Source organism: Sabethes cyaneus, chromosome 2, assembly GCF_943734655.1.
Source record: "Sabethes cyaneus chromosome 2, idSabCyanKW18_F2, whole genome shotgun sequence".
Classification (NCBI taxonomy): domain Eukaryota; kingdom Metazoa; phylum Arthropoda; class Insecta; order Diptera; family Culicidae; genus Sabethes; species Sabethes cyaneus.
The window spans coordinates 219,560,977-219,584,711 of record NC_071354.1 but is presented as its reverse complement, the minus strand read 5'-3'; the positions used below and the strand labels follow the sequence as shown (position 1 = coordinate 219,584,711).

Below are 23,735 nucleotides of genomic sequence, written 5' to 3'. Positions count from 1 at the left end.
CTACCCTGCAAAGATGGTGTTCGCCTCAAATCCGGTAGGAACAAGACGACCAAGAGCGCAGCGAGCAAGCTGGTTAGACCAGGTGGAGCGGGATCTGGCGGAGAGTACTCGGTGTCCGAGGAATTGGAGAGCGGTAGCCCTCAACCGAGTTTCATGAAGAAATTTTGTTCAACAGGCTTTGTCTTAGGACGGCAAGCCACCTAAGTAAGTAATTTTTAGTTTAACAGATTTTAAGCTATGAACAAATAACTGTCATTTAATAAACTGTAGGGATTTATTGTGTGCGCAAATCATTGTGTAAGACATCAAACGTTAAAGAATTTCATTTTTGCGAATGTGCCTAATAAAACGGCAAGGAACTCTAGAATTACTTAGAATTAATCTTCTTCTGCTGGTAATAAAGTTTTTTTGTCGCTGTTTCCTGTTATTATTCAAATTAAAAGACCAACATTCTTTGCTTTCCAACCACCTAGTGCTTTCCGCTGATAAATCAGGCTATAATTGTACCGACTATCAATCTGTGTCGATTAGACCTGACCACAATTATGGCTGCAGTAAACATAAAATCAGAATGCAGGTCACACAGCAATAAACAACCGCGTACATAGAGCGAATCAATTGCTTGCACCCAGTACCAGTCCCAGTGCCCCGAAGAATAAGAGTGTCATTCGGCTCAAGACAACAACGTTTCGATTGTTGTTTGTCTTAATAAGTCGCCTATCGCAATTTAATTTGCAATGAATAACAATAAACCACTTTAGGAGTAACAGGAGCCGGTAAGAAGATTCTTCACATGCTTCGACTCAGTTGGAATCGACTACGACCACCGCGCCGGCTGGCAGCCAGTCAGGGCCGCCTAGCACATGAGGTGTTCATGACGTGTGACGAAGAATCTATGGCCTGGAGACAGGCCATTTAAACGGTACACAGATCGGATTTCGTATCCAACCGGCCTGGCTGTAATCGAGGACGAAAACAACGCAACGGCAGCGGCGACGGCGACGACGTCGGAGACAAGACAATGGGTCCTATTCTAATCGGCCGTTCTACTAACCGACTCTTAATATAGCGTGGTTTGCCAATATGTGCCTACATTCCGGGAAATTGACGGGGCGTACCTATCGGATTGAGCCGTAGGCGCTGCCGCCGTCGTCGTCAACGTTGTCGTGCCACTATTGAACTTCGGTTCCCAGTAGGGGGTTACGTTTGAGTTACAACCGTACCCACACTGTAAGTTACACATTCAATTTATTGAAGAATTATTACTTTTTTTATTTCTTCGCAATTTTGTCCTCCTGCAATGAAGCGAAGAAAAATTGGGATTCCACAAATGGCAAGTTTTTTCTGCCAACTAAATGGAACTCTTTTCCTGACACAAGGACACAAATCAATTAAAATATTTGTACTGATAAATGTCACGTGTTCCGAATAGGGTTAACATGGCACAAGTACTTGAGTACTTCGTTTAATTTTAATGACAGAGTACTAGGCCCAGCCAGAGACACCTTTGCCTACCACAACCGAAAGGAACGAACAAGCGCAGTCTCGCGGCAACGAGGCCGGTCCGTTCGGAAAGGTGTTAATTATGGAACTGCAGTAAAAAGAAATCCCAGACACAAAAGGGGGAAATCTCCGAGTACGAGTACTTGCAATTAGCAATCAGATGTCATGGAGATTTCAGAGTTCGCGGCCCGCAGAGTGAGCAATTGCGACATGCTTCATTGCGCGATTCGCCGTTTTTGCTGCTCCATGATCATGAAATTACGGAATGAGGTTAGTTTATTTTTTTTTGTAGGTAGACTTTACGAACCTCGAAGGTCGGTCCGAAAGTAGTGGATTCCACTAAAACGTTTACTGTGGCATCAATCTGACATGATTCAAGCCTTAATCAGCTGTACTCCGGAACGAAATAAATTCAACAAATTAAGGGTTGCGTAATTTCACCCCACGAGAGCAGCACATAATTGGCACTTTGCGATGCTCGGTTCGAATTGATAACCTCTTCGAAACTTGTTTGCTTCAAATTCGGATGAAGGTTAAAATGCTAGGAAACAAGACTTTTTAATCGTAAAACTAAGAATAGAATTTTTATGGAAGCGGACACGAGCAAAAAGTATTAAAATGTAACCAAAAGTTGACCAAGCAACAATCAACCGTCATTACTCTCTAAACAATCTTGACACGATCATCGAGCAGCACAAATCAACGGATTACGGATCTCAACTTCTATGGGGTAGACATCTTCTCCAGTGCTTTGCAAAGCACCACCTCGCAAACGCACATGGATTATGCAAATAAGCGCTTCCCCGCACTTGAAAGAAACGAATAAATCGTCTAATGCTGCTGCAATGCCGCGTGGATGCGCTCGAAACTTGGTCGTTTTTCGTTGGCTCGCAATGCATATCATCACGAGACAAATAAATTGCACCGTCAATGACATTGCCCCAGAGAGAAAAGAATCGGTCGGTCTGCCCGGCCCGGTTTCTTGTTCGGTCCACGCTCGATCGTTGAGCTAAACTCCGATTGTGAATCTGCTGCTGCATCCATACAGACAGATAGCTAAAATTAGACTGGTTCAACCACTGCACTGGCGCTGCCGGGTCGGATTACATAGACATTTAACAACGGCAGAGGCATCAAACCATTCACCGTTACTGGCACAAGCCGACCTTTAATGGCAAATTAACTTTGTTGCCCAAACCATTTTGGTTCAAAGCCAACGAAATATGCCAGTGCGCTGTCGTTTCTTTAGCATTAATCTTCTCTGAGGACGGATGGAACTGGTTAGGAAGATTTGTGTTATGAGCAGCCAACGTCACTGGTAGATGAATGTCTGAAGAAAAATACGAAACCGACAATTATTATTGTGTTGTGTTTGTGACCAAAATGAAATGCCAAAACGAAATCAAAAAGTGAGAACGAAAGCGAAACAAAGCCATTGTAGCTCTGAACTGGTTCCTCTAATATATTTGTGTGACACCAAAACGTGCCAAAAATACGGAATGAGTGCATTATTTCTGTATTCGAAGCCTGCAGGTGGATTGACTATCGATGTTTGATTATTTTCCTCGTTTTTTCCTTTAAAACAAATCATTGCAATATTTGTAAGATACTACAGGCTTTCGTAATGTATAACAATTCTGTGTTTTTGGATCGGTTTTGCTCTATTCTCTTTTCTACATTTTTGTCGCATTTTTGCTACAAACTCATTATTTCGAAACAATCATAAACAATCCCAATAATATTTTTTATTAGAGTATCTCTCCAACTCTTCGTACTCCACCAGAGCAGAAGAATAACCGCGGCTTGTTCCCGCGAGTTCCGAGGTTAAAGTTTTTTTTCACAAAATTTTAAGCAAGTTGTCTCACTGATCCAAATAAATCTCCATGAAAAATTTTTTTTTCATGTTTATAAATCTACTGTATTTAGCGGTGAAAATAACACGGCAATGATTTTTGTTGATAGATAGTCTAGAATAATAAGCAAAACACATGGTTTTCTGGCACATTTCTTTACTTCCAAAATTGGTTGGATTGAAAGTGTGAATAAAATTTCTCAGAAATCCAGTAAAAATATCATTTGAAAAAGTTTTTCGCAAAATTTTTCGTAATAATGGAATACTCCAAAGCAAATTCGTAAAAAGCTATGAGGTAGACTCATGTAAATTAACAGAATATTTTTATATTATTTGACAATTTCTAAGTCCTTTTTTATCCGTAGAATTTTTTGTCGTCAACCATCCCACAAACTGCGGAAACGTTGAACGTTCCAGTACTCCGCTCTTGTCTTTATTTCACGAATCAATTCATTTCCGCTGTCCACATGACTCGTCGCCTTTGACTACCTGTGAGAGTGTACGGCTGACGTCTCCGAGTTCCAACATTCTTTACAGGCGCAGTGTTGTTTGAGTGATTTTCATGACTGCTTTCTCCGTTTTACTGTAGCTCTTCGGGTTCTTGCACTTCAACTTTCAACCGCTGGCTGCTTGCTCTTCTCCCCATACGCCAATACGGGCGATCGTATGCCAATAATTATTGATGACTGTAACGCCATTATGGGCGTATCTCCATTTTCCCGAAGATAGAAGGGGGCTGGGCTGTACTTAAGGGGGCATAGTACTTTTTCAATTCTAAAAAATCGAATTTTTTTATTGTTTATATCAAAAGATAACCATTTTTTGCATATGTGTTTGAAACTGTTTCGATGAATTCCAAAAAATGACAAAGTTATAGTCATTTGTACCACGCATGTCTGGAACAATTGCACAGCGCATAAAAACTTCAATGCCGTTTTCCTCGAAACCAGGTTTTGAAAATCGGTACCATAAATATCTCAAGAACGGTTCGAGCAGTTCTCATGATTCTTTTTTTGTTTTAAGGCCAACAAAATTATCTAGTGTTTGACCCATCCTTTTTTCGATATTGTAATTTTTGTATTTTTGAGAAATGTTTAAAGTCAATTTTTTCTACTTTTACTACTTACTTTTATGTTTGAATGTCCGCCATTTTGTTATGCGTTCGAATAAAAAAAAAGGATGGGTCAAACACGAGATAATTTAATGTACTTTCATGTCGTTTTAGAATTTGTCATTTCGGATAAGCCCCCGAGCGCCAATCCATGGTACCGCAATTCATGTTTTTTTTTGAATGATCATGTTACAGGAGCCGTAGGGGAGGAGGGAAGAGGTTCCCATGTATAAACAAAATTGTAAATATTAGTATAAAACACAATGTTTAGAATGCAAAATACCCGAATCAATTCGCCTTCCGCGTTATCGAGAAAAAAATATTTGAAATAAGGCCAAAAATATGGTGTAAAAAGTACTATGCCCCCTTAAAGCGGCATTACTCACTTTGGCGGAGCTGTTTCCGGATACTGTGGTATTTTATAGAAATTCGACAGGGCCGATTGTCCTGGTTCACCACATCCTAGGCAAGTTCCCCTTGTATCTGACTCTGTACGCGGTGGTAAATCACTAAACTTGCCGCAGCGACATCTGGCAACAGACTGCCTGTTTCTATCATACTGAGCCAGTTAATAATATCGTCGCCGACGCCAATATGTGGTGCTAGTGTGGAATCATAGAATTGGGAGAATAAGATCAAAATTAGATATTAGACTAGGTACCAAATATAGCGGTGCGGCGGTAGTTCAGAGCAATAAAACATTCAGCCGGCAACCGAAAGAGCGTGGGTAGGTTCCACGAATATTTCAATTTTTTTTTTCTAATTTCAGACTTTTGCTGTTTGATTTTTGTTTTCTGATTTCTGATTTCTTGATTTCAGATTTCTGATTTCTGATTTCTGATTTCTGATTTCTGATTTCTGATTTCTGATTTCTGATTTCTGATTTCTGATTTCTGATTTCTGATTTCTGATTTCTGATTTCTGATTTCTGATCTCTGATTTCTGATTTCTGATTTCTGATTTCTGATTTCTGATTTCTGATTTCTGATTTCTGATTTCTGATTTCTGATTTCTGATTTCTGATTTCTGATTTCTGATTTCTGATTTCTGATTTCTGATTTCTGATTTCTGATTTCTGATTTCTGATTTCTGATTTCTGATTTCTGATTTCTGATTTCTGATTTCTGATTTCTGATTTCTGATTTCTGATTTCTGATTTCTGATTTCTGATTTCTGATTTCTGATTTCTGATTTCTGATTTCTGTTTTCTGATTTCTGATTTCTGATTTCTGATTTCTGATTTCTGATTTCTGATTTCTGATTTCTGATTTCTGATTTCTGATTTCTGATTTCTGATTTCTGATTTCTGATTTCTGATTTCTGATTTCTGATTTCTGATTTCTGATTTCTGATTTCTGATTTCTGATTTCTGATTTCTGATTTCTGCTTTCAGATTTCTGATTTCTGATTTCTGCTTTCTGATTTCTGATTTCTGATTTCTGATTTCTGATTTCTGATTTCTGATTTCTGATTTCTGATTTCTGATTTCTGATTTCTGATTTCTGATTTCTGATTTCTGATTTCTGATTTCTGATTTCTGATTTCTGATTTCTGATTTCTGATTTCTGATTTCTGATTTCTGATTTCTGATTTCTGATTTCTGATTTCTGTTTTCTGATTTCTGATTTCTGATTTCTGATTTCTGATTTCTGATTTCTGATTTCTGATTTCTGATTTCTGATTTCTGATTTCTGATTTCTGATTTCTGATTTCTGATTTCTGATTTCTGATTTCTGATTTCTGATTTCTGATTTCTGATTTCTGATTTTTGATTTCTTATTTTTGATTTCTAATTTCTGATTTCCGATTTCTGATTTCTGATTTCTGATTTCTGATTTCTGATTTCTGATTTCTGATTTCTGATTTCTGATTTCTGATTTCTGATTTCTGATTTCTGATTTCTGATTTCTGATTTCTGATTTCTGATTTCTGATTTCTGATTTCTGATTTCTGATTTCTGATTTCTGATTTCTGATTTCTGATTTCTGATTTCTGATTTCTGATTTCTGATTTCTGATTTCTGATTTCTGATTTCTGATTTCTGATTTCTGATTTCTGATTTCTGATTTCTGATTTCTGATTTCTGATTTCTGATTTCTGATTTCTGATTTCTGATTTCTGATTTCTGATTTCTGATTTCTGTTTTCTGATTTCTGATTTCTGATTTCTGATTTCTGATTTCTGATTTCTGATTTCTGATTTCTGATTTCTGATTTCTGATTTCTGATTTCTGATTTCTGATTTCTGATTTCTGATTTCTGATTTCTGATTTCTGATTTCTGATTTCTGATTTCTGATTTCTGATTTCTGATTTCTGATTTCTGATTTCTGATTTCTGATTTCTGATTTCTGATTTCTGATTTCTGATTTCTGATTTCTGATTTCTGATTTCTGATTTCTGATTTCTGATTTCTGATTTCTGCTTTCAGATTTCTGATTTCTGATTTCTGCTTTCTGATTTCTGATTTCTGATTTCTGATTTCTGATTTCTGATTTCTGATTTCTGATTTCTGATTTCTGATTTCTGATTTCTGATTTCTGATTTCTGATTTCTGATTTCTGATTTCTGATTTCTGATTTCTGATTTCTGATTTCTGATTTCTGATTTCTGATTTCTGATTTCTGATTTCTGATTTCTGATTTCTGATTTCTGATTTCTGATTTCTGATTTCTGATTTCTGATTTCTGATTTCTGATTTCTGTTTTCTGATTTCTGATTTCTGATTTCTGATTTCTGATTTCTGATTTCTGATTTCTGATTTCTGATTTCTGATTTCTGATTTCTGATTTCTGATTTCTGATTTCTGATTTCTGATTTCTGATTTCTGATTTCTGATTTCTGATTTTTGATTTCTTATTTTTGATTTCTGATTTCTGATTTCCGATTTCTGATTTCTGATTTCTGATTTCTGATTTCTGATTTCTGATTTCTGATTTCTGATTTCTGATTTCTGATTTCTGATTTCTGATTTCTGATTTCTGATTTCTGATTTCTGATTTCTGATTTCTGATTTCTGATTTCTGATTTCTGATTTCTGATTTCTGATTTCTGATTTCTGATTTCTGTTTTCTGATTTCTGATTTCTGATTTCCGACTTCTGATTTCGGATTTCTGATTTCTGATTTCTGATTTCTGATTTCTGATTTCTGACTTCTGAAAAAGACCACCGCTTCAGTTGACAAATCTCAAAAGCAGCTTTGTTGTTTCATACTTTGCATCAACCCATTAACCGATGCGATGACAAGGAAATACCAACTAACCGCGGATCGAATCAAGCTATAATGGGAATCATGCTTGGTTCCATCCGCAAACTCCGCAGCCTGGCTAAAGGCGAACGTTATACAAACATAATAAGCGTTGCTTCAATGACCCATCTTCAAAAAACAACGAAGAGACGGCGAAAATGCATTGGAAAATTTACGAAAAGTAATAAAAAGATAGTGAAAATACGAAATAAAAAAACAACAAAAATATGACAAAAAAAAAAATAACATTAAAACATGACAAGAGGACGACAAACAACATCAAAAGAACGAAAAAAAAAAACTTGTGACGTGATGTTTTAAAAGCACAAATGCAACTAAACATGCAAATAAACAACGAAAAAGTAACGAACATGCGATAAAAAGATGACGAAAGGAAGCGGAAAAGGCTAGAAATAGATAACATTTTTGTTGCAACCAAAAAATGGCACGAATATGACAAAATACAATAGCAAAAGCGGAAAAACGACAACAAAAGGCGATGAAAAGTTGATAAAAAATGAAGATAAGGCTAAAAAATGACAAGGAACAAACCTGAAAAAAGCCTGCCGAAAAAAAGGCAAAGTACTTAAAGTAGAGGCCAAAAACTACCATAAAAAGACGACAAAAATACGACAGATGATGCATGATAACGAAAAGGCGTAGGAAAAACAACAATGAAATAAGAAATGACTAAAGGACAGGAAATTGGTAACAAAAAGACGACAAAGAGGTAGCGAAACAACAACGAAAAGACGACGGATAAATCATTAAAAATAATGACAAGTAGGCCAAAATACAATAAAAACAAGATAAAGGAGGACGAAAAAACGCTGAAACGAAGAAACAGTTAAAAGGTGGCAAAATAGTAACAAGAAATGTAAAAGACTGCAAATGACGAAAAACTGCCATCATGCGGAACTAAAACGCTACAAAAAAAGCAATTAAAAAAGACAACGAATTGCTGAAAAGAGACAAAAAGACGATGTAAGGACGCCAAAAAGCCAGATTTTGAAAAGAACGAAAAACAACTAGCAGTCGTTGAAAGACAACAAAAAACAGCAACAAGAAGACGGTAGCAAAAGGTGATACAGAATATACTCATCATAACAAAAAAAGATAAAAAGTTAAAGGTAATAGACGAAAAAATCAATAGACACATAATAAAAGATTTAGAGTCGGAAAACTGATAACGAAAGGCGATTGATGAAAAATTAAACTAGAAAATTGACAGTAAGCTTCCTTGAATAATTTGGATAAGTCCATTACAAATATTTTATAAAGTTTTTTTCCTTCCGGTATTGGGCAACTGAAGGGGGGTAGAGCGAAAAAAACAAAGAGATTTTTTTAATTGCCCAAGAATTGCGAAACAATCCTAACTATAGAGGTTGACGCTATGCGATAAATAAAAAAAAGCAGATTTAAAATATTCAGGCAAGGGACACATGCGAGGTTTTAACGAAAATTAGAATGCTTTTAAATTTTTATGTTACTTTTTTTGCAACTGCAAGCATGTAGACATTTGTAAGCTTGCAAAAACAGTCTGAGATAAGGCGAATAAATAAATCTTACGAGACTTTTTGTGAACACAACACCTATGGCCGACCAACTTGACGGTCGCCATATTCGAATCCGATCACGTTTCAACAGATTAGAAGAATAGACTTCTCACGACTAGATTTTTGTTCAAATTCTCTTGTTGTATTATTCTATCATCAAAACTATGGGAAAAAATCCCATGGTTCCATGGGCTGAAGTAGACATTTAAAGTGGACTTATTTTTATAACGAATCCATTAACTACATTTTACTAAGTTGTACTATTACTGAACAACCAAGTTTAATTGATTAAAATCAAAACGTAACTACTAGACTGTTTTATTCGTCGTCACCGAAAACGGTAATAAATCAACCGGGATTTTAATAGCGCTACTGCATTAAATAACAGTTCCAACGAAAAAAAAAACATTCCCGCAGTGATATGATATCATTTTAATGAACAGAACTTTTTTTTTCGCTTCCTCTTCTTTTTCCTTTTCAATCGAAGCTTGTAGGTCGAAGCGCAATTATTTTCGTTTCCAATTAAAGCCTAACTCCCGTGGTAAGGTACCTCACTGCTATGGCTGGCTGGCTGGCTGGCGTAAGTGGCGTGTGTTTCGCCTTATCACCTGCTGCTTTTATTACACAACACATTGCACGACACATACACTTACCGCGGGTGATGTTATCAGCCATATTCTTGTCCCTGTTATCAGCGCCGGAGCTGAACAAATATTCAGTCACGGTCGGCTTTGCTTTACTGGTTACAGCACAGCACAGCGTGCGTAAGTGAGTGAGTGGTGAAGTTCTAGGCTTTGGGTTGCGAATTGGTCGAATTTTTCATTGAAAAATTTTCAATCAAATTTGGTGCTGTTGTACCTACTGAAAGGTACCCGTCCGTTAGTCATGACTTCTGAAGAAAACCTTCAGTTTCAGCTTAGTCACTCAAGTTCGTTTCGATTTACTTTGATTATAGGAAATGTCCAAGGAAAAAAATGGCAATCGAATTCAGTACATGTTTACAATCGTTCTATCTGCTTGCTGCAGTATATAACTGAAGCAAATAGGTGATAACGAATATTGATATTATTTGTTCAAAGCCGAGAATGCCGCTAATTATGGCGAGGGAAACGATACTGTTTGGCGTTCAGTCGAGTTGACTATATTGAATAACCGGCTGGTAATGTAAGCAGAGGGTTATTCAAAAACATTTTTATTTGCATTTGTGTAATTAAACGTATTGTATTTATTTGAACGTAGTGATAATCAATAAATTACTTTGTTGTGCTAAAAGTATCCATGAAATTAAAATCTTAAATATGTAAGACTAATGAATAAAAACATTTTAATTTTACTATTTTTAACCGAATTGGTACTTGACAAAAAGGTATAAAAAGAGAAATTATTTCTTGCCTTGTCTGTAACTAAATTTAATTCATCCACTTTGATGAATCTCCATAAACGGTATTACCAGAGGAGAGTCGCGCACAATGACACACAACCGAAGCTGTTGGCCCAACACTCGTTGACCTTTTCGGCTTCGTTCCTCCCTTTCGTAACAAGCAATGCCAATTACTTTTACGTACAAAAGTCACGGACAGTCCGAGCAGCAGCAGCAGCAGCAGCCGTTGCCACCGCTGCCCCGTACCACGTTTTATTCAGTTGGACATTGACAATGAAATCTCTGACGGCGTCGTCCGCAAGGCGGTACCCCAACTGACCCTGACAGTTTTAGTGCGCGCAAAGTACAATCGCGCACTGCACAGCATCCGATCAAACCATCAAACTGATATGCATCTCTCTGCTCATCTTGTCTCATTTCAGATTGATTGTGAGGCTGATTGCGCGATTCCATCACGACGACGACGGCACTGTGCTGCGCCGACTACCAGCTTGCCTGCATTTGAACCGCGCACCACGCGCGTCCTGTCCCCGTTGCTGTTGGTTGGACCACGGTGCAGCTTGATGAGGCCTGCTGGCAGTGTGAGTTCTAGTATAGTTCAGCGTTTTTTTTTCTGTTCCGTTGACTGTGACAATCTAATTGACTAAACCTGCTAGCTGGATGTGCAATCGAGTACAACATCGCCGGTGCGCGGATAAAGCTGATCTCTCAGCACGTGCTGCGATTATCGAGTTCCGGTGTTTTCGTTGCTCCACGGTTGAGACAGAACACGGGCCTCTGTAGTGGTTTCGATTACAGCTCACGTTTCAATGCACCTAGTGTTCAGTTTAGTTAACTAGGCGATTTCCAGAATCTAGGGCAGATGATTGGTTCGACAGGTGTAAATTAACAGCTTTTGATAATGATCCTTTCTAGCTCAGTAAAACGGTTGGATTCGACTATGAAAATATGATGTTTTTGAAAAAAAATAAGCCCTTTTGAAAAGTTACTATTGACCAAAAAACATTATGTTTAATGGAAAATGATGCCTTGCATGATATTACAGCATTTTGAACTGGAAATGCTCTGTTACACAATCTAAATTCCGCAACTACAAAGTTTAGTTGCGGTTTAACAAGCTTCCGTAATAAAATAATTTTTATATTGCGACGCCTTAGTATTGCAATGTACACAACCTGTCGTGGAAATACTTAGAGTTGTTTTAAAAGAGACATTCAAATAACCAACTAGATGCATTGCTGTAATATAAACATTCACAATGACCTCTTTACATTTACGCAATTCAGTTTTATAGTGAACCATAAGTATAAACCTATTTCATATGACCCGTTCTTCTTGGTAATGCGTATGACCGTCATTAAGCTATGCACGGAACGATATCCGAATTCCGATACCATGAATAAAATCATGATATCATAAAGTTTGAATTGCCGCGAAAGCATCTATCCGTGTAGGTACGAGTAAGTTATGCTGCTATAAAATCTTGATAAAATTTCATAAGCGGGTAAGTTCCATCCTAGCGGCTGTAGTCTTGTTTTTTGCTACTTGGGGAGTCGATATATTTTGTAATCGCCGGAAAATCGCGTAAAAATTAACCGGACCAAAAGACATTCTTCTATACTTTTAATATTATTCATCTAATTTTTTGGCAATTCAACTTAGAAGATCTAATCTTCTCTAATGTAGACAGTTACTAACTACAAATACCAACTTTCTCGTTGATTCAAGAATTCTACTAAATCAATGAAAATAAATTACAGATGATCTGGCAGTTCGTAACCTATCACATTCCAGTGTATAAAATTTAAAATTAGATTAAATTCACTCTCGGTCGTAATGGGTTAAATTCTCAACAAAACGTAAGCTTCGTAAAATATCGCAAGTATCACTGGGGATCAACGTATTCGAGTTAGTTACACCTTGTTAGAAGATAAACGTTATTTTCCAAAAATTTCACCAAAGTTCGGTGGAGTCATATCAGAATATCTTGGTAGGTTCTGATACAAAACATAACAGGAACTTTCGGCTGGTTGTCATACCTACAGTGGGCATGTCGCGCCATCCTGTTGGAATCAAAAGTTTTTCAGTTTCATTTCGTGCTTGTTTATTTTTTATTATTATTTATTATCTTTTTCTCTTTCTAAGGAGCAAGGAAAAGCCCGTTGGAGTAAACTTTTTTCAGGTTTACAACAGGAATAAAACCAACAGAAATAAAACGTCTTTTCAATCTTTCATTTTACAACGCTTGATTTTTCACTTTCAGCGAGCATTTGCTTTTTTAAGCAGTTGTTACTCAGTTTGGGCACAACGTTTGGATTTTAATGACGATGGGTGATGCGAGCGGTGGTTTCTTGGTGAGGTGATGACGGTGACGTTAAAGGGTGACGTGACCAGTTTTAGGAGCGATAGGTCGGTATTTTTGTTTTGATGATGGCTCGCAAGCGACGTTTAAAAACCTGGATTGATGGGACATTTCTGCACGAGGGTGGGAGGTTATTTAATAGTTTGCTACCGATATAGCAATTTTCAATGGTAAATCTTGGCAGGTAAATATGACTCATTTGTCTACTGGAGCGACATTCGTGCATTCTACTCGGTACCGAAAATGATTCAGTAAGGGTATTCTGCAAGTAAACCAACATTTGAAATTCTTGTAGCGCACGGTTGGGTAGCATTGAATCATAAGGATTCTGTAGCAGTCGCGTGAGTACCTCATAAGAGGTTTTCTGTAAACAGCTTTTTTTAGGCATCTGGTCTGTAGCACCTGGAGTTCTCGTAATGATGTCTTACAGACAAGTCCCCAATTGGCAACCAGAACCAGCCTGCACCAACTCGTATATCAATGTATGGCCAAAAGGGATTGGGCGGACCCACAAGCGGAGGCACTTGTGCGCATTTCGGGGTTATAAGAGTTGCCTTCCAGCAGTAGGATCCTTCCATGCAATAATCAATTCCGCTGTACCAACTTTAACCCACGTGATGATTTGTTTGTTTTGAACTGAGAAGTGCCATATTTGCTTCAGACCTTAAGGATTCAGGTTGGCAATCCACTCCGTCATCCAGCCTTCCACATTTATGATATCTATAATAATACTGTTAATAATATGATATTAAGATGAAATGTGATATGTATGGTAAAAATAGAACAATCTCACCAGCAGTCCTTCGTATGGAATAGAGTAGCGTTCTTTTTGGTTCCATAAATGCTTCTAATAGTTAATTTAATTTTTCATTCTGGTATCCATGTACAGTATTAAAACCGTTTGGCCGATTGGTTTATCGCTTTGGCCAAAGTTTTAACTATATAGCAGGAGATGCTTCATAAGCTAAAACGAAAAAAATAATTAAAATAACTTATTAGGCTTACCTATTAGCTAGGCCGTGTGGCTCCGCCGTCTGCCCAAAAGCGCGGATTTGAGACCAAGAAGCCGGGAACCACCCAGCAACGCACCTCCTAGCTTGGCTACTCAATAGAGTATTACCAGGTATGGCCACGTGGAGGCGCTAGGTAGGGGCTTGGGATGGCTAGAGCTATATTGGATGCTCCTCTTTGTCTTCCCCATTTCATACCCTTATTCGGATCTTATCGTATTGAAATACCTATATTCTTTAGTGCGTATATCGCCTCCAAAATGGTACGTAAAAGCGGCTTTTGGGCGTCGAACACGATTTGATGCACGATGGTTGCAAATCAATACGTAACTCTTAATTGCAATCTAATCATGCATATGAAAGTGCTGACTGGAAATATTGTAGTCGGGAGTGAATCGGTGAAAAATATAGTGTTTTCAACGTGGTTATGGGTAGGAAGGAGGGAACCTTCCTCAAAATCCCACACAAAGACGATAACTTCCGCATTAGCGATTCGACGCGGGCGTTCCAGTTCAATTTGCCATCTAACGTTAGCCCAAGGAATGGGAAATTCTGTACTTCCTCGGTAACTTGACGGACTACTTTTGGAACTCGATCTGGGAGATATTGGCGGGATGAATGAATTAAAATATGTTTGGTTTTTGATAGATTTATCGATAGCAGGTTGGTTGCAAAGAATTCGCTCAGAATATCTTGTTTGACATGGATCTGTATTGTAGCACAATCATTTCCTTGGTAGGAAACAGATGTACCATCGGCAAAGAGACGTAATTTTCAATGGAGGTCCAGCTTGGCTATATCGCAGATGAATGTTAGGAACAATATTGGCCCCAGATTACTACCTTGGGGTACACCCGTAGACACGAGCTTTTACAGTCTCCAATAGACACGAAGTGGGTTATGTTTGTAAGGTAACTTTTAATAAGTGATTTTGTGACTCCTCTAACTCCATAAGGTTCCAGTTTATCAATTAGCAGTCTAAATAACTGTCAAAAAATTTCGCCTCAAGAATCAGTTCACTCGAATGGAGTCCAACATTCTCCCCGTAATAAGAAGACCCAGCAATCCCTAAAGACAAAAACCAGTATTCTACCATGTTTTATAACTAAAATGTAACAAAACATGTCATTAGTAACAGAATGAGATAGAATCTTTGTAAAACATTTTGTGAGCCGCAAGTTTTCCTAACATATTTATAACAAACTTTGAGAGAAATATCAACTGGAGCTTTAATTTTGTAATATTTTAATATGATCGGGGTTGCTATAAAAAAAGCTGAAACAAAGCCGTGGGCTTAAACCGTCATTAGACGACGACGACACTATGCAGGCCCTTACGACTTGCAAGGTACCGCGTGTGACGTTGTTCGTCCGTAAGCGTGTTAGTCCGCGTTTCTCCCGTCGTCCTGAAAGTAAAAACAGGTTAGATCAAAACTTCTCGGTGGGTGGTTTCTACAGTTAACGGAGGAAGAGGCACAATATGTGTGTCTAAAAATAACCCAAAACCCAAGATAGGTCGCTGCATTAATAAGGGGGGTTGCGCAGTCTTCGTTTGTCCAGCGCCTCTATGGTTCAAAGGTACACGGGTACCAGCGAGCCACATGCCCTGGCAGGTGTTGTGGGTTCAAATCCGGTTATAATCTCTGATTATAGCTTGATTCAACCCATGCATCTTCCAACATTGGACAAAAGATAGGAGTCACGACAACTTGTTAAGCGTAGCTACCTATTAACCCCCCCCCCCTTCCCTTTCCACTCTTTCCCCTCCTTTCCCAAAAAATTTTCATTACTTTTCCCTATCGTCCCTCCATCAATTGTTAAAATTTTCGTTTCAAAAAAAATATTAAGAAAAGGAATATAAACAAAGGAAACAGGGAAAAATGAAAAACAGGGAAAAAATGAAAAACAGGGAAAACGAGACAAAAAAGGGAACCCGGAACAGTAGACAAAAGAAACTAGAAAGGAAAAGAAGAACAGTGAGAGAGAGAGAAAACTGGTAGGGAAAATTGGAAGTGAAAGGAGAAAGACTGCACAAAAAATAAGAAAGACAAGTCAGACAAAACAGTCTAAAGAAAAATGTGAAAAGAAAGAGGACAATAAATAAGAGAAAAAAATGAAAATAAATGGGATAAAAAAGAGACAAAACGGGACAAAAAAAATATTAACAAAAAAGAGAAAAATGGGATAGGAAAGGATAACAAACGGGAGTAGGAAAATAGAGAAACGAGAACGGAAAAGGTAGAAAAACGGTACAGAAAAAGTAAAAAATGGAGCAAAAAATGTAATCGGAAAACATTAAGGAAAAAAGAACAGACAGAAAATAATAAAAAACGAGACAAACCTAACGGGCCTGAAAACAAGTTAAAACGGAGGAAAAAAGATAAAAATAAACGGAACAGTGTAAAAAAGAAAGAAAACGCGACAAGAAACGGTGTCCGAAACAGAAAACAAGAGACCCTAAAATGAAAAAGAAAAACAGCGAGAAAGTGAGAGAGATAGAGACAGAGAACAATAGGGGAAATGAGGAAAAGAGGTCAAACGAGTGCAAGGAGAAAGACCGGACAAAAGACCGGAGAAAATGAAAAAAAAAACGAAGCACGATAACAAAACGAGAACACGATAACAACAAGAAAGGAACTGAGGAGAACAAAACAAGAAAGAAACTTGAGGACAACTTGGAAGAAATACAGGATGGAAAAGGTAAAAAATAAAAGGTGAAAATACGGAAACAGGATAATGGATAAACGAGAACTGAAAAAGATGAAAATGAAGCAAAAATGAAAATGGAAGACGTAAAAGATAAAGCGGAAAAGACAAATAGAACGTTATAGACACGGAAGAGAAGTAGGACATAATAAGAGAAAAACCGGAAATAAAGTGAAAAGGAATAGAGGACGAGCAGACAAGGAAACATAAAAAAAACGAAAACCGAGAGAGAAACAGATCGAAAACGCGACTAGAGAGGGAACAGAAAACAATAAAATCCGGAAAAGAAAAGAAGAACAGCGAGAGAACAAAAAGCAAACCGAGAGAAGAAAACGATGAAAACGGGAAAAAGAGGTCAAACGGATCGTAAAAGAAGAAAGGTGGTACAAAAAATGGGACAGAAAACGAAGAAAAGAAAAACAAATTGAAGAAAAAGATTAAACGGAAGAGAAAAAGAGCCAAAACCAAAATCAACGTGAATCAAAAGAAGGATACACGAGGCATAAAAATAGAAAAAGCTGAACAGCAAAGTAAAGCCGCGGGTTTAGACATTACACTTCTTAATCGACAGACTTTGCAGCCGGTTATTAAAGTACAGGTCAATTACGGAGCTAGTATAATGATCCAGTTGACTCTAGTAGCACCGCCTAGCCAAGATTCGAAGCAAACTGGGTGGTAAAAAAGGAAAGACAAAGACGAGAAACGAGAATGAAAGGACATAAAAGGCGTAAAAAGATTAAAACTTAAAACGAAAAAAGGGAAGAAGAGATTAAAAATGTATACGGAAGAGAAAATAACAAAACTGAGTGAAAAACATGAGAAAAAACAGGACTGGACAGAACAAGACAAAATTTGATATGAAACAAACCTGGAATTGAATAAAAATAAAAATTATCCAATTTCATTCTACTATGTATATTTATTCTTGCTTGACAGATACGTATTTCGCCTACGACTTGCAGGCTTCCTCAGTGTCTGTTTTCGAACTAAATTAGCCAAAGCAATTTTACAGTTTTCATAGGAGCTTAAGCTTACGTAATATATGTGTGGGTATACCAAAGTTGGTGTAGGTAAACTACTTTTATTGTAGGTAGTTTAAATGGTGTGTTTTAGTTAATGTCTTATGCAAGAGTTTGAAATCTAAGAAAAATTAAGTGAAACCTGAAAAAACCTAGTAGAATAGTGTGAATCTAGGATCTGAGAAAGAAGAGAGAGTTTTCTTTTTATTTATTTCCAGGTTTCGTATTCTACTAAGACGCTCTAAAAACTTCATGAAACGAAATAAAATGGAACAGGAAACACGGACAGAAAGAAAAGAAAACTAACGAAAAAGAGGAAAACAGGAAGGAAGGTGACAGCAAAAGCAAAAAAAAAAATGGTACAGAAAAGGAGAAGAAACGGAACAAAAGAAAATAAAATGGGACTGGAAAGGAAAAAACGGAACAGAATACTTCTTTTTACCTGTGAGAAAATAAGACGAAAAATGTCAATCCTATGTCTGGTTTGAAGTAAAGCTTCTAGCAAAACAAAAACACAACACTTTAGAAATAATTTGAAACGGCCCATTTAATCAAATTAATACTAATTCCAAGTCCAGTTTAAACTACAATTTGAAGTCTAATTTCAAATATTACTTCATGTCTAATAATCGAATCCCCGGTGAATTGAATCTCCGGATAATCGAGTCCGGCCTGTACTAGCTTTTACTGTTTGTACTGAATTGTACCTCCTAATTGTAATACTAAGAGTAAATTTTATATTAATTTTAATTACTTGAAATGTTTTTCAGTCTGTACAGTCATTTTAACTTTAATTCGTTTGTTAATCTACTCAACAGTCAAGCAAGTAATAATTTTACCAGATCTACAGTATTATTAAATGCGAAATAAAAACAAAATAATTCTCGAACAATATTAATTAACTAGCAAGCACTCGGACGTAGTCATTAATCAATATCAACGGCTCACACCAGAGTGTAATTATTAAAAACTAAGCATCCAAGTCGCTGGAACTAATCAAACGCGAGGAAAATCCAGTGTCAATCGTGACAATCACAAAATACTCGACGATCCGTTTGTCGTTGTTGGTGATCGTCGATCACCTCATTGCGCTCTTCGAGTACTTACACCGGGTTCCAGTGTCCATGACGAAACCGTGTGCTTACGAGTACAGTTTAATTTTTTTATTTCATTTTCAACCAAACATGATGTATTGGTTTTTCGATGACGACAACGAAAATTGATAGTGTTCGTCATAACGCTTACTTGCGGGTTAACGCACGTGGGTTTACCGCGGTTTCCGTTTGTCGCCGTCGAAACTCGAGACCTTTGAGGTCGCAGACCTATAGGTTAGAGGTTCTCTAATTTATTTCAGCTTAATTATTATTCCATTCACGAGAAATTGAAACATTATCTCTCATGTTTGATTTTCGAAGTAAAAATTTGTGGTTGATTGTGTTCAACAACCACCCTAAAGTTTCCGCTCTGAGAAGTTGAAAAAATTACCTTATCAGCGCAAAAAAAATCGCCGCTGGTAACGCGACTTACCTTTTGCTTGCCTTCACACTAGTAGCGAACCAGGAGAAGCGGAGCGAGAGACTATGGACCGCAAGTGGGCAAATTAATTGATACTGTATAGTGTACAACTGCGACGACGGCGACGACGACGACGACTACAACGACGCCGTTCGGTTCTCGTCCGTGGCGGCAGAGGCAGCAGCAGCAGCAGCAGCAACAACCGAACCGCGCAGTGAGCCATGCAAACCTCGAATGCCGCAAACGCAATACAGCAGCGCGGTACAGCAGCGCTAGCAGCGGCGGCGGCGGCGGTGGCTCCTCCTGCCTGCGTTGTGCGTTGTAGTTCGGCTTGCGGAACCAACCAGCCGGCGGCCGACCTGCCGACCAAAGTGCGGCTCAAGCGCGCAACTCAGTAGCATTTCGGCGGTTGGCGGCGTGACGCGAATTCGGTTTCTCTCCGCTGCTAGTGGTGTGCTGTCTGTTGGTTTCGCTCACCACACACTATTTAGGCCGTTCGTCACCCCTCGTATCACACGAACTTCGGTTAATATCAACTATCGAACAAACAAACAATCGAACATTTTTTGTGAAACAGTTACATTTTTTTTCTTTCGAAACCATTCGACGTGAGTTCAAATTTTGACCCAGTGACAGCCGGCAGCAGATGGGGAAGAGCCCCGATTTTTATTTACGCTCGCTGCACACCACCTTTTCCATTTATCACACCTTTTGCCTGCAACAACATTAAACTTCCTCCAGTCGAAGGTGGTCTAAATTAAAGTCGATATCGCGCAAAAGTACACAAATTTGGCCGCTCCCGAACGAAACATCGCTCCAGATAGCGCTTATCAGCGTCCAGCCAGCAGCGCAACGGCTAGGATCACTCTGTGTGTTGGTGTATGTGTGTGTGGTCGAAGTTCTTCACGACTCATCTTGATTCCAGTTGAGGCAAAGGTGTGGTACCGCGTGGAAGGTGGTCTCCGTGGCGATCGATCTCGGTGAATGAATGATCCTCCAGTAATCAGTTTTCGAATCAATTTTATTGTTTTAGGAGAAGAAAAATTAGTGCCCATTAGTGTCGGGAAAAAAATGATTGCATAAATTATGAGTTTGTGCTGACAAAAGAGGTGTTTTTTAATAGTAACCCTCAGGCAAAAGGAAAAAATTTAGTGAAACCAACGTGATTTCAGCGGACATTTGGAGGTAAAAATAGCCGATGAAAGCGCCAAGTGATTATGTGCTATCAGGATCCGGAATGAAGTTCAAAGAGGAATGTCTGCATCTGCTGCAGTGAAAGATCGTCCCAAGCCAGTCAAGCAGTGGTTTTGTTTCATGAACTGTTCGGTTTAGAAATGTACTGCTAGAAAAGTGCTGGTGATAACGTTCCGCTCGATCTGATAACGTTCCATTGCCAAAGTTGCTAACTTGTCAGTTGAGATTCCTGTAACTGTGCACTGTGCTTACGTTGACTTACTGTTGCTACTTTCCACCACCGTTGGAGAGTTGGAGTTGGAAATTTTTGCACGAAAAAAAAAATCAGCATTAATGATTGGATTTAACGGGGAATTACTTCAAGTCATACCGTAGTAGGAAACACCGAGAGGAGATCACTTACGTCAGCTATATCTGGTCTTTGAGCTTTAGAAGGTACGTGTTCATCTTCGCAGCGGGGACTTTCAGGCGTGGGGTGGAAATACTTTTTCAATTTAGCATGAGTTGTGCGAATGAATCGCTTTCTTACTCATCGTGTACTTTGCTCTTTAACGCTAGTTTGTAATATTTTTTTCATTTGACGTAATTGAAATGTTTACGATATGTTAGACATTACTGAATATTAAGGAAAATCGATTTACATCATTGTATAAAACATGTGACGTTGTCATTTATTTATTTCAGTCAATTTTATAAACAAGAAATAAGTTGCTTAATAGTTGTAATCTAATTACTTAAGGTTGAAATATATTTTTGCTTGTCATAATTATGAGCAACATTTCTTGAAAATTTTAAAACGAAAAGAATTCTTACTCCCGTGGGTCGGTCGGCTGACTAGCTCACATGGCAATGACGTCGGGTTCAATTTCTAATCAGTTGGAGGATTTTTTCAACTAGAAATTTTACAAATAGGTAGCAGTGGTGCTCTCAACTGTTAACAACGGTATGCTCAAGGTCGGGCACTCACCATCTTTCGTGCAGAGCTTCATGTCATTTAGTCTGTCTGCTAAGAAACCGGACGATCAAGGTTTTAAACCTACCTATTGTCCTGTTAGTAACACATTTCTCATTATTCGTATAATTAAACGAAAAATATAAAAATAAATACAGTAATGTTCCGATTTTGTCAGCTCTCGATTTCGTCTACCCCCGATTTTATCAGTTTTTTATCCCGATTTTGTCAGCCTATAAATTTGGTTTAACCTTTGTGCTTTTAAACATGATTTATAAAACTTTCAGCCTTCTTGAAACTATTCTGATTCTCTGGGGAGAGTATTTGAATAAAATGATGCCTTCTTGCAAGTAATTCGGGGTCAAAATTAGGGTATTTTTATAGTAAAAGTTCTATAATTTCTGAACAAGCAAAGATAGAGGTATACTATGTTCAGTAATGTTGTGTATTTTTACTATTTGTACAACCTTGTAAAACAGCAAAAAGTCATACAACAACTACAAAAACCGCTAAAATAGAAAAACTGAAAAACGAGAAATAGAATTTTTCTATCTTTGGTGAAGAGATAAATGGTTACTGTCTTCAGCAAAATTTCATGTAATATGTTGTAAAACTTTGCAGAACACATCAATGTGTTATATTGAAACTGAAGAAAAATAAATTTTTAATTGCACTTTTAGGGGGATTAATCAAAATTTGAATTCCACTGGACGCTAGAACTTTTAATTTTAAGAAAGTCTTCCAAAGGTTCCATAAACCTAAAACCAAGTTTTGTCGCTCAAAGCTAATGCGCAGCAAAAAAAGGTTCTGAACCAGGGTGCTGTGCCCGGTTCATTGAGCTTTCGGTGGACCAAGTGAGGTTTAAAATTTAATTTTTAGTAGAAGTCTTCGATATTGCAAGGTCTTAAGTCTTGAAATTTGAAAAAAAAAAAATCGAAAAAAAAATTTACCGATTTTGTCAGTTTCCCCATTTTGTAAGCCGAAAATTCAACTGGGGCTGACAAAATCGGAACATTACTGTATTTTTTTGTCTTTTTGTCCTATTTATGGTACAATTATGTCTTATTTTGCTCCAGTTTCGCCTCAAATTTGATTATATGCTAATTCAATTTTGTTTAAATACTGTATTTACCTTATGAAAATTTCGATTTAGACAAAATGACACCATGGAATGCAATAGTAGAAGACTGAGACTTAAGAAACACAAAATTAAGGACAATAACATAGAGAATAATGCCGAAAATTAGCGGAGCCTGCATAAATAAATAAAGTATAACGAAAAAATTAAGTAAATAGAGCGAAAATTATAAAAGAATGAAACATGAAATAGACAAAGCACGGACCCAGTTTCATACAAAGCCTACAGAAAGTTATTGTAAAAACAATTTCAATAGAATAAAAAAAAATGACCTCCTGATATGCACATAGATGTGGAAGAAGACGAAAACCTATACTTTAATTCACTAGTGCTATGGATTCTATTTAATTTTAAACAAAAATTATTACTTGCTGCTTAAAAGTAAATAAATTGCTGATCAAAGTATTGTCAAATCTATGTAAAATTAGTGTACTATTTCGTTAGGAAACGCAAAGAAGTTACTGTTAAGCTTTCGTGCCGAAACCATAATTAAAGTTCAAAACAAGCTTTAATAAGCTTGAAGCTTAAACAAGAACCATGTTTACGATTTAGTATCACTGACGCAGTCATGTATCGAATACTACTTGCTACTCACTACTTTCTGGCTGGAACTTAGACACTGGGAATCAGGCATTGCAAATGGGATATTGATAATGGGACATTGATAATGAGGTATTGAGAATGGGACATTGAGCATAGAGCTTTGAGAATGGGACATTGAGAATAAGGCATTGAGAATGAGACAATGGAAATGGGACGGGGCCACTTAGGCTAGACCACTGGGACTGGGCCAGTAGAATTAGGCCACTTGGACTATGACACTGGATCTGAGCCACTCGAACTGGGCCACTGGGACTGGGACACCGAAATTGGGCCGAAACTTGAACCAATGGATCCGGGACACAGAAGGAAACAGTAGAAATGGGACAGGAATAGGTACAATAGTACACTGGCACATCGGGATTGGGACTGGTATTGCGAGACTGCGATCTTGTGACACTTGGAAACTGGGGTTGGGCTACTGGGATTGGACCACTATGGCTGAGCTACTGGGACTGGGACACTGCAATTGGACCACTGGAACTGGACCACTGAGACTGGAGCGCTGGGGCTGCGCCACTAGGAGTGGGTCACCAAAACTGAGCCACTGGGTCACTCGGACCGGCGAATTCGGACCGGGCGGACTGGGCC

General features: G+C 37.9%; 1 protein-coding gene across 2 annotated transcripts in view; it reads left to right on the top strand.

Moving 5' to 3' along the window:
- The window catches only part of LOC128738324 (protein windpipe), a 146,595-nt gene that overhangs the window by 58,047 nt on the left and 64,813 nt on the right, over positions 1-23,735 (top strand). For both annotated transcript variants that reach the window (XM_053833372.1, XM_053833370.1), the window contains exon 2: positions 11,072-11,230. The gene's annotated coding sequence lies outside the window, so the exon portion shown is untranslated. The remainder of the gene's footprint in view (positions 1-11,071; positions 11,231-23,735) is intronic.